At 37.2% G+C, this 14,223-nt stretch overlaps 1 protein-coding gene across 5 annotated transcripts in view; it reads right to left on the bottom strand.

The window, feature by feature from the left end:
• Positions 1-14,223, bottom strand: part of KIAA2026 (KIAA2026 ortholog) — a 116,114-nt gene that overhangs the window by 82,141 nt on the left and 19,750 nt on the right. The window contains exon 1 of one of the 5 annotated variants that reach the window (XM_025279073.3): positions 8,914-9,189. The exons of the other annotated variants lie outside the window; for them this stretch is intronic. The gene's annotated coding sequence lies outside the window, so the exon portion shown is untranslated. Of the gene's footprint in view, positions 1-8,913; positions 9,190-14,223 lie in introns of those variants that run through there. 5 annotated transcript variants of the gene reach the window in all.

Here is a 14,223-nt window from a genome sequence, read left to right as displayed (position 1 = left end):
GATTGCTAACTGTAAATAAAAGCTAAGCAACAATTATAGTTGATTCATTGACTTTTATAGTTATCCTTTTTTTCCCACTCACAAAGCGTGAAAGGTCTTTTCTGAGGTGTTGATACATTCCAAATATCAGAATTCAGAGGTGCAATTTTGTTTAAAATGACTAAAATATATATTAAGATGGAAATGGGCTGACATTAAGTTTTACTTAATGTTAACATATGGACTAACACTGACCCTCTACTAAATACAGATATTTGGAAAGGTTTCCACTATTACATGACTTTATGTTACTAAAACAATGTAAAAGTGACACCTATAAAATTTTTATCTGTATACTTAAAAGTTGGAAACAGAATCATCTAATCTGCTTAAAAATATTCTAAATGAAGAGTTTCAACTTCTTTTAAACCCATTTACTTAAAAAATTTTAAATGCAATACAGCCCTCAGGGTCTTGACAAGGAAGAGAGAATACTCAAAAGGAGGTGATGTTTAACGAAGAATCTATTTACAAATGTGCAACTAAGCTTCAGGGAAACTAGGAAGGGATGGAGAAGCACTCATGGACCAGCCATAGAGCATTTTATCACTCTAGACTCAATAGGGAGGGGAGGGAGTAGTTATTGGAACCAAGAAGCTGCCATTGTAGGAGAGCGCTACACATGATGATGTACAGCTACTGACAACCTGCAACACAGCAAAAAAGAAGCTGCTAGATAAATATTTCTGTCTCTCTGTCAGTGCCTCCAATTCACTGAATCCAATCAGAAGCCAGAGAACAAGGCCGACAAATTGAAGGAGTCCTTAGAGATCAGCCTCCCAGGACACAAAGCATAGTGAACAAGGGTAGAGACTAGATTTGAAGGGGGCTAATGTATACAGGTTAGGAAGCAACAGTTAGAACTGGACATGGAACAACAGACTGGTTCCAAATAGGAAAAGGAGTACGTCAAGGCTGTATATTGTCACTCTGCTTATTTAACTTATATGCAAAGTACATTATGAGAAACGCTGGGCTGGATGAAGCACAAGCTGGAATCAAGATTGCCGGAAGAAATATCAATAACCTCAGATATGCAGATAACACCACCCTTACAGCAGAGAGTGAAGAAGAACTAAAGAAGAAAGTAAAAAGAGGAGAGTGAAAAAGTTGGCTTAAAGCTCAACATTCAGAAAACGAAGATCATGGCATCTGGCCCCATCACTTCATGGCAAATAGATGGAGAAACAGTGGAAACAGTGTTAGACTTTATTTTTCTGGGCTCCAAAATCACTGCAGATGGTGACTGCAGCCAGGAAATTAAAAGACGCTTACTCCTTGGAAGGAAAGTTATGACCAACCTAGACGGTATATTAAAAAGCAGAGACATTACTTTGTCAACAAAGGTCCGTCTAGTCAAGGCTATGGTTTTTCCAGAGGTCATGTATGGATGTGAGAGTTGGACTATAAAGAAAGCTGAGTGCCGAAGAATTGATGCTTTTGAACTGTGGTGTTGGAGAAGACTCTTGAAAGTCCCTTGGACTGCAAGGAGATCAGTCCTGGGTGTTCATTGGTAGGACTGACGTTGAAGCTGAAACTCCAATACTTTGGCCACCTGGTGCAAAGAGCTGACTCATTTGAAAAGACTCTGATGCTGGGAAAGATTGAGGGCAGGAGGAGAAGGGGACGACAGAGAATGAGATGGTTGGATGGCATCACCGACTCAATGGACATGGGTTTGGGTAAACTCCGCGAGTTGGTGATGGACAGGGAGGCCTGGTGTGCTCCAGTTCATGGGGTCGCAAACAGTCGGACACAACTGAGCGACTGAACTGAACTGAACTGAACGAAGACTATCCAGCACATCAGTTTAGTACTGGTTTTCAAGAGCAACTGACTGATATTAGGGAAGGCAGAACTTTTTTTGGTGGATTTGAACAAAACCTTTTGCCTGTCTGATAGATAAGCATCATTATGCAGTTAGCCCAGCCTGTCATGAAGTTTTTCCATCTGTATTTGTGTATCTTTATGAACTCTGAAATGAGCTTCCTTGATAGCTCAGTTGGTAAAGAATCTGCCTGCAATGTGGGAGACCCTGGTTTGATTCCTGGGTCTAGAAGATCCCCTGAAGAAGGGATAGGCTACCCACTCCAAACTACAACAGTCTTTGAAATCAAGTACCAAAAGAAACACAACTTAAAACAAACCTTTCAAATAGTTCTAGAGTCAAGGATTAAAACAAGATTTTTTAAAACTAATGAAATATCAAAACATCCTACCCAAAATAACCTCATATTGGTATTTTTTAAAAAAATAAAATATGCTTAATCTCTTATTTCAATTATCTAGTTTAATGTGTTATATATAATGTTTTACAATATATACAGCACAACTGTACAGTCGAATCCATATATAATTTATAAATAAATATGCATACAATTGGGATACATATTGGAAACTTGGAAACTTTTTCTGCTTGAGGACCCAGACCATAAAAATTTGGAGACCACTTCTCTCATTGCAGGTATATATCTGATATCCCAGTTTTCAGAACAAAGAAATCTTCATCCACACACACACACATTTCTCACAGACTGTTAAATCTGTTTCCTAATTGATCTTCTTTACTTTCTATTCTCCGTTGTTCTTCTATTCTCAGTTGTTACTCTTATTCCCTGTGCATTTTTAACTCCTCTTTATCCAACCTTCCAGTTCCTTGTTTGAGTTCTTCATTTGCTCTATTTACTCTAACATAGTTCAGCCTCATGTAGATAACTAGTTGGAATCCACTGATCCATCATATATGACTAAACCTCTCTTTTTCATGTTTTTGTTTTGGCCACACACTGCAGCATGCGAGATCGTAGCTCCCCAGTGATAGAACCTGTACCCCTTGCAGTGGAAGTGCACAGTCTTAACTACTGGACTGCCAAAGAAGTCCCATGACTCACCTCTTCTTTTATCTCATCTCCCTTGACCAATGTATCTTTCTGTCTCAGGCACCCTATCTCTCTCTTGCATCTCAGCTGAAAGGTCCTTCACTCCTATACCTTCACTACTAAGGACTGCTGCTGCTGCTGCTGCTAAGTCGCTTCAGTGGTGTCCAACTCTGTGCGACCCCATAGACGGCAGCCCACTAGGCTCCTCTGTCCCTGGGATTCTCCAGGCCAGCAAACTGGAGTGGGTTGCCATTTCCTTCTCCTTCTAAGGACGGTAGAAAAAAAAAAAAAATCACCACTTTGTAGTCTACTGTCTAACTGTAACCTAAACTGGACTCACCTAAGATGACTTCTTTGAAGGAAGTCAACTCCCTCTTTGGTTCTCCATAACACCAACTTCAAATGTCACCATTATTCAAAAGTTTCACCTCACTATCCATTATCACATAGTAGCTGACTTTGCTTACTACTTATTCCACAGAGAAAATGGTAGTTTTAAAGAAAGAGTTCCATTAACTTTCAGTTTCTCAAAAAATAAAATTATCTGAATCCAAACAAAATTTATCTGAATTTTAAGTTGTAGTGAAAAAAGTGCTTACCAAAAACTAATCCAGCAGTAGGTTTTCAGAATTTGTATTTCGTTAATTATTTCCTGCATTTTCAGCCTGTCCCTGCTAGTTGCCTTTAGCATATAAACATGTCCAAGTTTTTTTTTATAACAAACCATTCCCCTCAAGAAGTACCACATCTAAACTCTTGGTCCATTTCACTTTTCACATTTCAAACTATCATTTGCCTACACCTACTCCACTGAAATTCCTCTTCCCAAATGACCTCCTCCTTATGTAATTCAAATGATAATTTTTCATTTCTTATTCACTCAACTTCTCTATACCATCCAATACTCTTCTGTCGACTTTAACCTGGACTTTGCAGAAAAAATAGTTTTAGATAGATAGGCAAGAGTGGAGAAGCAATACTAATTAACAAGAAAAATATTCATTCATAGTATTCAAATTCATTCATTCAAAATATTTACTGAGCAACAGGGATTCAGCAAGGACATGCTGACAGTTTGCATATAATCAGGTTGAAACAATGGTGACACCACGGGGGGGAAAAAAAGTGAGAGTTGAAAAGAAAAACAGGAAATCTGGGAAGACCTGGGTTAGAAACACATTTAGTTTTAACATTTTCACATAACAGTTATACAACCAGCTGTGAAAGTTCTATGGACAGAAAGAGGAAACTAAAACAAAAGGAAAGGCTGAAGATATAGATGTGGAAGTCTTAGCAATAAAGTCATAAAAAACAATCTCTCCACAGAGGAACAAATATAGGGAGACATGATCTAGAAGCATAACATTAGGGATCATCCATAATTATAAAGAAAAACATAGCAAAAGAAGAGGAAGATTCAAAAGATAAGTTATTCTTAAGACAAGAAATAGCACAATAACCAAGAAAGAGAAAAATTTTAATATCAAGTGATCTAAACTACTTAATCCTCCAGGCAGATGGAGAAAGTACTAAGTAAAAGCCAAGGATTAAGCAAGAAGACATTCATTAGTAAAATTCAAGAGGGCAACTTCAATAAGGGAATAATTAGAAATAACTTTGTAAGTTATAAAATATCTGAGAATTTTTGCTCATACCTGAAGTGGGCATCAAAAAAATTGACAATAACACCCCTCCCCCAAAGAAGCACCAAAGACCACTACTGAAAACTAATCATTTTGCTTAGAATAAATTTCCGTTTCTTGATTTTGCCTTTCTAATTTAAGGAAGGCACAAAGGTAAATGTCAAGTTTTTATTTACATAGGAAGGATACTGAGAAGTGCCTTACCAACCTTGATAGCTCTGATATGCATTTTCCGTAAGTTAAGGCTGCCCTGTTGAACATTTTACTAACTTTACAGCTATTCCTTATCACACAGAAGCGGTCAGGAGTTCTCAGTACAGGTAGAACAGAGGGCTCCCTAGGTCACTATCTTTCAGAGACTGGTTATGTCATTTTCCCTAGAAAACACTAAATCTGTGACAAGTCTGCAAAGTGGGCAGATAGATACTTTGGCTTCCTTTTCTTGGCTAACTCCTCTAAATATCTGCCAAGTATTGATGAGGATTTAAAGTGGGATACTGTAAATTCAGAATACTTTCAGATGAGACAAAGACACAAAGAAGAAAGCTGGGAAAGCTAGGATGAGTCTTGCCTCTACCTACCTGAAATAACAGATCATAAAAAAGGGATGTAGGGCCCTGACAAGAGCTGAAGACTTAAATGAAATTAGGAAGATGTAGAAAGTGGATATCATGGTGTTTATAGAAAATAAGTAATGCTACCAACTTCTCTATTGTTCATTTCAAGAATGGGAAGAATATCATTCTTACTCCCCACAAACTAGTAATTCCTATTGTTCTCTCATATACTTTTAATGCAAAAATGAGCATTTCCCCTCCTTTATGGAGATATAACTGACATAAACCACTGTGTAAGTTTAAGGTGTATGATATATTGATTTGATACACATATATTTTGCAAAATGATTACCAGAGGGTTAGCTAACACCTCCACTGGGTCACATAACTAAAGACAAATATTTAAATCTTTCATTTCTGAATTTTATTTTTCTTCTGATTTAAAAAATCTTCAGTTGTTTTACCCTGCCCTCTGGGTTTTGCAAGGTTTAGCGTGTGCTACAGGACTCTATCTGGCTGTATTGTCTCTCATTTACTCCATAAACATTTATTGAGCACTACTGGGTCCCAGGCTGTGCTTTGGGAGCTGGGGATTCAAAAGACAATGGTCTTTGTCTTCCAGGTACTTAACTGCTCTCTTGCATTTTTCCATTCAGATACGCTGCTTGGTATTGCACCTCTGCACCAGTTTCTCTGTTCTTTCTTCCCCTCAACATCTGGTAAGCTTGTTTCTTCAAAACCCAAGCCAAATCTCTCCCTCCTTGTAGACTTCTCTATCTTTGACAATAATCATTCAACTCCATCTCACTGTGGTTCTGGTCTTTTTCACTGATGGCTATTCTGCAAATAGTTATGATTTTGGTGTGCTTGTGAGATGAGGTGAGCTTGGGGTCTTTCTATTCTGTCATCTTAGCTAATCTCTCCATCTCTCACTTATTTCTTCTGCCAAGTGACCAAAAAATGAGTGGTTCAAATGCTGATTCCACAATACTATAAACAAATATAAAAAGTACCTTATGTAAAATTAAGAATATAAAAATTTCATTTCTGGAAAAACTAAGAAAAAATCATTTGACAGAGGACTCATCTGATTAGATATTAAAATGGATTTTAAAAGTCACAGTAATAAAGAATTTTAATGCCAGAAGATGAAGAGTTAAAACATACCAACAGTATAGTGAAAAGAGTTCAAAAGTAGATTCAAATATATTAATATTACAAAATGGTATATCAAAGCAATGGAAAAAAATAATGCTGTGACAAATAGCTGGATGTGAGATAAAAAATAAAGCTCAACTTCAACCTCAATGCTTGATCAGACTCATTTATTTATTTCTTTTTTCAATACTAAGTTCTCACAAATACTGAGTTAGGTGCTGGCATCAACACTTACAGGCAAAATTCCTCCTTGCTAAGCTTACATGCTAGTAAGAAGATACACAAAAAGTGAGTAAACAAATACATACACATAAGTCCTAACTATAAGATAGTGTAAGTTCTGTGAAAGACAGTCAAGAATGATTTTTCCAAGGAAATGACAGGAGCCACCAGCCATGATCAAAACAAACAAACAAAAAAGCAAACCAAAAAACCGAAGAAAACTTTGGGGATAAGAATGTTCTAGGTAAAAGAAAGAGCAAGTTTTATAAAGGTGAGGTGAGGTGAGAAATGGCTTGGCAGATATATAAAGAATAGTAAGCCAAACTCCTCACTATAGCCTCAGTGCCAATGAAGAACCTGATGCAAGGTACTGACTTCTCAATGCACATTTTTTTTTTTTTTTAGGTCTACCCTGGCTGCTGAGTAGAAAATGGACTCTAAGAGAAAAAAGCAGAAGCAGGAAAAACAAATCAGCAAACTATAGCAGTATTCCAGTCAAGAAATAATAGTTTGTACTTAAGGGGAGACAGTGAAGAGAAATGGGCAAGATTTAAAATATACTTCAGAGGAAGAAAACTCAGAAATTGTTGATATACTTAAAATGAGAAATAAGTGAATAGGAAGAATCAATGAAAGGAGCTAGTTTTTTGGTCAGAGCAACTTCGCAGACAGACAGTGGAATCATTTGCTCAGAAGGCAAGAATAGGCTTAGAAGAAAAAAACAAACCTAAAGCTAAGTGTATTTTTTTTTTTAATTTCAATACTTTATTTATTTGGCTGTGCCCAGTCTCAGCTGTGGCACTCGGGATCTTTGATCTTCACTATGGCATTCAGGATCCTTTTTACTTTCTGCATGCAGGATCTAGTTCCCTGACCAGGCATTGAACCCAGACCCCCTGCACTGGGAGTACAGATTCTTAGCTATTGGATCACCAGAGAAGTTCCTAAAGTTCAGTTTTGAACATGCTAAAATTTGGAATGGCTAACTTTTATTCAACATAGTATTGGAAATCCTTATCACAGCAACCAGAAAATGAAAAGAAATCAAAATTGGAAAGGAAGAAGTAAAACTGTCACTGTTAGCATATGACATGATACTATACGTATAAAATTGTACAGATACCACCAAAAAACTACTAAAGTTTATCAATGAATTCAGTAAAGCTGCAGAATACAAAATTAATATACAGGAATCTGTTGAGTTTCCATACATGAACAATTAACTATCAGAAAGAGAAATTTTTAAAAAATCCCATTTACTATCAAAGCAAAAAGAATAAAATATCTAGGAAAAATATCTAGGAATAAATCTAAGGAAATAAAAGATCTGTACTTGGTACAGTGTACATTATAAGACTAATGAAAGAAACAAAAAAACTAAAAATGATAAACAGATGGAAAGATACTCCATGTTCAGTGAATGCAAGAATTAATATTGTTAAAGTAACTATTCTACCCGAAAAAATCTACAGAGTCAATGCAATCCCTATCAAAATACCAATAGTATTTTTCACAGAACTAGAATAAAGAATTTGAAAACTTGTATGGAAACACAAAAGACACTGAAGAGACAAAGCAATCTTGAGAAGAGAAGACAGATGGAGGTATCAGGTTTCCTGACTTTACTACAAAGCTACAATAATGAAAACAGTACAATACTAGCATAAAAGCAGACACACAGACAAACGCAATAGAATAGAATATAACTTGCCCCCCCCATGGTTAATTAAATCTGTTACAAAGGAGACAAGAATATGCAATGGAGAAAGGGAGTCTCTTCAACAAATGGAGTAAAATAATGAAATTAGATTATTTTCTTATACTATATACAAAAGTAAACTCAAAATGGACTAAAAAACTAAACATAAGATGGAAAACCATAAAACTACCACAAGAAAACATAAGAGCACTCTCTGACATAATTCATAGTAATGTTTTTCTAAATATTTCCTTTCCTATAGCAATATTTCCTTTTCTAAAGCAAAGGAAATAAAAACAAAAACTTAAAAACGATGTCTTACTAAACTGAAAGCTTTTGCACAACAAAGAAAACCACCAATAAAGTGAAAAGACAACCTACACTAGGAAAAAATATTTGCAAACAATGCAAATAACAAGATATTACTCTCCAAAATATACAAACAAAACAAAAAAGACAAAATGTACGAACAGCTCATACAGCTCAGTATTAAAATACCAATACTAATTTAAAAATGGGTGGAAGCCCTGATAAGACATTTTTTCAAACACATACAGATGACCAACAGGCACATGAAAAGATGTTCAACATTGCTAAACAGAAATGGAAATCAAAATCACAATGAGATATCATCTTATACCTGTCACAATGGCTATTATCAAAAAGACCATAAATAACAAATACTGGCAAGGATACTGAGAAAAGGGAACCCTTACCTACTGTTGGTGGGAATGTCAATTGGCACAAGTATGGAGAGTCCTCAAAAGACTGAAAATAGAACAACCATATGATCCAGCAATTCCACTCCTGGGTATATATTCAAAGAAAATGAAAACACTAATTTAAAAAGATACATCCCAACGTTCATAGTAGCATTACTTAAAATTGCCAAAATATGACAGCAACCTAAGAGAACATCAACAGATGAGTGGATTAAAAAACATGTGGTTTGTGTGTATGTGTATAAAATATACACAACAGAATACTACTGAGACATAAAAAAGAATAAATTTCACCATGTGCAACAACACAGATGGACCTGAAGGGTATTATGCTTAGTGAAATAAGTCACACAGAGAAAGACAAATACTGTGTGATATCACTTATATGTGGAATCTAAAAAATAAAACAAATGAATAAAACAAACAAAAGCAGACTCACAAATATAGAAAACAAACTAATATTTACCAGTGGAGACAGGGAAATAGGGAGAGGCAATCATAGGGGTAGGGGATTAAACAGATGCCAACTACTAGGTATAAAATAAATAAGCTGCAAGGATATATTGTACAACATAGGAAATATAGTTTATATTTTATAATAGCTTTAAATGGAGTATAACATATAAAAATTTTCAATCAGTATGTTGTACACCTGAAACTAATATTGTAAATCAATTTATACCTCAATAAGAAAAAAATGGTAAAACTTCATACAAACAGAAAAAAAAAACCCTGAGACATCCAAATGAATACAAGAAACTAGTGACAGTATTAACCTATTTTAGTAGGGGACCAGGCAAATGAAGAGGAGATATTTTTACTGTAATACTTCTCCTACCATTTAATTTTTTGCCACCAAGATGTATATATTATTTTTTAAATTAATAAACTACTGACAAAACAAACACTACTGAATTGTTAAGCAAAGTCAGTGTACATCAGTTACACTATTTCCTTTAGATTATCACAGTAGTTACACTTTATATGCATAGTTTTTAATAATTTATACTGCAAACACATACTGTCGATCTCACCACAAGTATCTAAATGCTCCGTCCACCCTGAAATCTCTAATGAAACTATTCTCTCAGTTTCTCTTCCAGGTAGAAAGGCTTCTTTCTCTCAATCTCTACAGCTCTAGATCCTAAGCAGCAAGCACTGCGATTAAGCACCTGGGCTCTGGAGCTAAACAGATTCAAATCCAGGTTCTGCCACTAATTAGTTTGGGTAAACTAATTTTCCTGTGTCTCATTTTTTCATTTGTAAAATACGTTATGTAAATCATTAATTACTTCAAGAGTTGTGGGGATTAATAATTTAATATAGATAAAGCCTTTCAAACAGAGTGGCATTACTGGCATAATGCAGCCAAGGCAGTTTGCTCTACTCCTTGTTGTAAACTGGCAAATTAAACACACATATTGTTTAAAAGTATAGCTATACAGTAATGAAAACATTAGGAACTAACTTGTGTGACTGAAAACATTTAAAAATAGTTTTAATATATATTCTTATTATAAATTTCACAAATTCATCATGCCATCACTGATGGCTTCAGCCTATTTCTTAATAAGTTATGCTAATTTTTAGTGAAAAGCAGTCTGCATTTTTTTGTTGGTAGCCAAACAAAGCACACGGAGAAGGCGATGGCACCCCACTCCAGTACTCTTGCCTGGAAAATCCCATGGAAGGAGGAGCCTGGTAGGCTGCAGTCCATGGGGTCGCTAGGAGTCGGACACGACTGAGCAACTTCACTTTCACTTTTCCCTCTCATGCACTGGAGAAGGAAATGGCAACCCACTCCAGTGTTCTTGCCTGGAGAATCCCAGGGATGGGGGAGCCTGGTGGGCTGCCGTCTCTGGGGTCGCACAGAGTCGGACACGACTGAAGCGACTTAGCTTTAGCAGACAAAGCACAAGATGGCTAATCCACATCATGAAAAAATAACCTTAGAAGAAAAAACTACAGAGTCAAACAAAACAAAGCAAAACAAAACCATCGCTAAAGGAAAAGGTCCTACTGTTGCTATCCTGTAATCTGACATGCAACAATATATATACATAACAATCAAATAACAAAATAAAATCTAGGAAGTGATAAGCAGAATATATGGCAAAATACATAAACTACATATGGTAAATTAAAATTTTGTACTAACATTTTGTGTGTGAATAAATGATACATATACAGATGAGATAAAGAAGACTAACAAGTGATATCTGATGGGATAGGTGATTTTGTATTTTTATTTTTTTAACAATTTTCCATGTGTTTCCAGTCTTCTTCAGAGAGCATACAGAGTGCTTAGCAAAGTATTATAATCAGCATATAGAAAGAATGGATAAATGTTAACTATTTGTAAAAAAGGATTTACATGCTAATTTGGTGGTGGTCTGCTGCAGAGTTGGAGGCACTGAGTGTAGCAGTGGGTGCATGGGACCTTTTGAAGGAGGTCACCATTATCTTCATGACCTTCACTATAGTTTGAAGTAAAGTGAAGTCGCTCAGTCGAGTCCAACTCTTTGCCAACCCATGGACTGCAGCCGACCAGGCTTCTCCGTCCATGGAATTTTCCACGCAAGAGTACTGGAGCGGGTTGCCATTTCCTTCTCCAGGGGATCTTCCTGACCCAGGTATCAAACCCGGGTCTCCTGCATTGCAGGCAGATGCTTTACCTTCTGAGCCACTTTGGAAGGGGCTGAGCCACCAGAGAAGCCCACACCATAGTTTGGCCCCAGGTAAATAACAGCCAGGGAACACAGCCCCACCCATCCACAGAAAATTGAATTAAAGATTTACTGAGCCTGGCCCTGCCCATCAGAACAAGACCAGATTCCCCCTTAGTCAGTCTTACCCATCAGGAAGCTTCCATAACCTCTTATCCTTCACCATCAGAGGGCAGGCAGACTGAAAAATCACAATCACAGAAAACTAACCAATCTGATCACATGGACCACAGTTTTGTCTAACTCAATGAAACTATGAGCCATATTGTGTAGGGCCACCCAAGACGGACAGGTCATGGTGGTGAGTTCTGACAAAACGTGGTCCATTGGAGAAGGGCAAACCATTTCAGTATTCTTGCCTCGAGAACCCCATGAACAGTATGAAAAGGCAAAAAGAGAGTTCACTGAAAGATGAACTCCCCAGGTCAGCAGGTGCCCAATATGCTACTGGAGATCAGTGGAGAAATAACTCCAGAAAGAATGAAGAGACAGAGCCAAAGCAAAAACACCACCCAGTTGTGGATGTGACTGGTGATGGAAGTAAAGTCTGATGCTGTAAAGAGCAATATTGCATGGGAACCTGAAATGTTAGGTCCATGGATCAAGGTAAACTGGAAGTGTTCAAACAGGAGCTGCCAAGAGTGAACATCAACATTTTAGGAATAAGCGAACTAAAATGAACTGAAATGGGTGAATTTAACTCAGATGATCATTATATCTACTACTGTGGGCAAGAATCCCTGAGAAGAAATGGAGTAGCCATCATAGTCAACAAAAGAGTCCAAAATGCAGGACTTGGATGCAATCTCAAAAATGACAGAACGATCTCTGTTTCCAAGACAAACCATTCAATATCACAGTAATCCAAGTCTACACCCCGACCAGTAATGTTCAAGAAGCTGAAGTTGAATGGTTCTATGAAGACCTACAACCTTCTAGAACTAACACCCCAAAAAGATGTCCTTTTCATTATATGGGACTGGAATGCAAAAGTAGGAAGCCAAGAAATAACCTGGAGTAACAGGCAAATTTGGCCTTGGAGTATAAAACGAAGCAGGTCAAAGGCTAACAGAGTTTTGCCAAGAGAACACACTAGTCATAGCAAACACCCTCTTCCAACAACACAAGAGAAGACTCTATACATGGACATCACCAGATAGTCAGTATCACAATCAGATTGATTATATTCTTTGCAGCCAAAGATGGAGAAGCTCTATACAGTCAACAAAAACAAGACCATGAGCTGACTGTAGATCAGATCATGAACTCCTTATTGCCACATTCAGACTTAAATTGAAGAAAGTAAGGAAAACCACTAGACCATTCAGGTATGACCTAAATCAAATCCCTTATGATTATACAGTGGAAGTGACAAATAGACTCAAGGGCTTAGATCTGATAGAGTGCCTGAAGAACTACGGACGGAGGTTTGTGACGTTTGTACAGGAGGCAAGGATCAAGACCATCCCCAAGAAAAAGAAGTGCAAAAAGGCAAAATGGTTGTCTGAGGAGGCCTTACAAATAGCCGTGAAAAGGAGAGAAGCTAAAGGCAAAGGAGAGAAGGAAACATATATCCATCTGAATGCAGAGTTCAAAGAATAGCAAGAAGAGATAAGAAAGCCTTCCTCGGTGATCAATTCAAAGAAATAGAGGAAAACAATAGAATGGGAAAGACTCGAGATCTCTTCAAGAAAATTAGAGATACCAAGGGAACATTTCATGCAAAGATGGGCTCGATAAAGGACAGAAATGATATGGACCTACCAGAAGCAGAAGATATTAAGAGGAGGTGGCAAGAAAACACAGAACTATACAAAAAAGATCTTCATGACCCAGATAATCAAGATAGTGTGATCACTCACCTAGAGCCAGATATCCTGGAATGCGAAGTCAAGTGGGTCTTAGGAAGCATCACTATGAACAAAGCTAGTGGAGGTGATAGAATTCCAGTTGAGCTATTTCAAATCCTAAAAGATGATTCTGTGAAAGTGCTGCATTCAATATGCCGGCAAATTTGGAAAACGCAGCAGTGGCCACAGGACTGGAAAATGTCAGTTTTCATTCCGATCCCAAAGAAAGGCAATACCAAACAACGTTCAAACTGTCACACAATTACACTCATCTCACACGCTGGTAAAGTAATGCTCAAAATTCTCCAAGCCAGGCTTCAACAGTACGTGAACGGTGAACTTCCAGATGTTCAAGCTGGATTTTGAAAAGGCAGAGGAACCAGAGATCAAACTGCCAACATCTGCTGGATCATGGAAAAGCAAGAGAGTTCCAGAAGAACATCTACTTCTGCTTTATTGACTACAACAAAGCCTTTGATTGTTGGATCACAATAAACTGTGGAAAATTCTGAAAGAGATGGGAATACCAGACCACCTGACCTGCCTGCTGAGAAATCTGTATGTAGGTCAGGAAGCAACAATTAGAACTGGACATGGAACAACAGACTGGTTCCAAATCAGGGAAGGAGTATGTCAAGGCTGTATACTGTCACTCTGCTTACTTAACTTACATGCGGAATACATCATGTGAAATGCCAGGCTGGATGAAGCACAAGCTGGAATCAAGA

The sequence above is a fragment of the Bubalus bubalis genome, chromosome 3 (genome assembly GCF_019923935.1).
Source record: "Bubalus bubalis isolate 160015118507 breed Murrah chromosome 3, NDDB_SH_1, whole genome shotgun sequence".
In the NCBI taxonomy this organism is placed as follows: domain Eukaryota; kingdom Metazoa; phylum Chordata; class Mammalia; order Artiodactyla; family Bovidae; genus Bubalus; species Bubalus bubalis.
This window is presented reverse-complemented; position numbering and strand designations above follow the sequence as displayed.